Source organism: Lucilia cuprina, chromosome 3 (genome assembly GCF_022045245.1).
Source record: "Lucilia cuprina isolate Lc7/37 chromosome 3, ASM2204524v1, whole genome shotgun sequence".
NCBI classification, from domain to species: domain Eukaryota; kingdom Metazoa; phylum Arthropoda; class Insecta; order Diptera; family Calliphoridae; genus Lucilia; species Lucilia cuprina.
The window spans coordinates 12606274-12607862 of record NC_060951.1 but is presented as its reverse complement, the minus strand read 5'-3'; the positions used below and the strand labels follow the sequence as shown (position 1 = coordinate 12607862).

Below are 1589 nucleotides of genomic sequence, written 5' to 3'. Positions count from 1 at the left end.
CCACAAGAATTAAAAAAAAATACATACAATCAACAAGAAAAACTTAACAAACCTAAGCAAAACAAATAAAATAAACTGGAAACAAAAAATCTATGCCAGCAAAACAAAAAAAGGAACAACAAAAACGAAAGTGCAAGACGAGCCACTAATGCTTGGAACATCCAGGAAGAACATGCCAACTCCCCCGCTATCAGACCTACAATCTCAACAAACTTTCATACAATTATTTGAAAATCGATTTGTAAAATTCTAATTTTTTACATTACTTTAAATCTATTTAAAATTCTGGCAACATGCATTTACTTAACATATTACACAGCTGTTTTTGACGTTTATAATTTTGTAGAACTACCATTAAAACGCAATGTGGCAACTTTATTTAATCATATTTTAATGATATGGCAATAACATACTACATATGTATTTGCAAAACCAATCGTAAACAGAAAACAAAACTGATTTAATTCATTTTTTTCTTGCTTTACACACGGAAATAATAAATCTAATCTAATAAATAATTAAGACATGTGATTGATAACAACCAATATCTATTAGATTTATCCAACATATTATTATTTATTTATTTTGTAATATTAATAACATATGTAGTGCTAAAAAATATTTTTATTTTACTTTTCATTTAGTGTTCAGACGGTCGCGTGATAAAGAAATTGTGTGCTGCATTAAAGCAAAAAATGCTGTATAAACAAAGCAACAAAATTGCAAAAAAAGTGAAAGAAGAAAGTTAAATGAAATAATTTAGTAATTATTTATGAAAAAACTGTAATCAAGTCTATGCAATATGAAAAATAAGAAAATAATATAATGCACAAGAAAATAATTTGAAGGTCGCTTTTTAGTTTGTGTTTTTTGTGTTCTTTGCTTGTAAATAAAACTACTCTCTTTTACCCAGACTTTATTGTTGTTGTTGCGGTTCTCTTCATACATACTGCAATAAGAAAAGTACTTGATTTATTGTTGTTATTATTATATTATTATTATTGCAAAGAAGGTTTTGGGCGATGGTGGTGGTGGTAAGTAAGAAATAAACAAATGCAATAAGAATTTAATAAATAATTACAAAATTGTACAATAATTGTGTTTTTGGAGCAAATTAAGTGTTCTAATCCAGCTGATTTTTAGAGTTTTTTTTTTACTACCTTGTAGCATTTTACGTTCTGAGTGCAGTGATGGAAAAAAAATTATCCGCTCTATTAGGGTCCGGGAGTTACGGGCCTCCAAAGTTTTGATATATAATTGCATATATCTTGATCAATGATAAACGGATATGGTCGATATGGGTATCATTGGAAAGGTCTTTGAAAGAGCTTCATAACTTACAGAATTTAAACTTATACCTAAAAAGCTCCAACACAATTTCATGTTAGATGATTTACCCTTACGTCGTTTATTTTTGTAATATCGGTACTTTTGTAAAAAAAAAAAAATGAAAAATATATAAAAATTGACCATGATTCTCTATGAGTTAATGATATAAGTTATAACATACATCAGTTGAAAGGTATTTCAGAGACATATCCACTGATCCCCATATCGACCGTATACAATAACAAGCACTTGATGTTTAT

General features: G+C 27.9%; 1 long non-coding RNA gene across 1 annotated transcript; it reads left to right on the top strand.

Moving 5' to 3' along the window:
• Positions 1–6: 6 nt before the first annotated feature.
• On the top strand, positions 7–1315 carry LOC124418860. Its single transcript, XR_006940266.1, has 2 exons — positions 7–527; positions 645–1315. It is a non-coding gene; the product is annotated as an uncharacterized LOC124418860 (long non-coding RNA).
• The last annotated feature ends 274 nt before the right edge of the window (positions 1316–1589 follow it).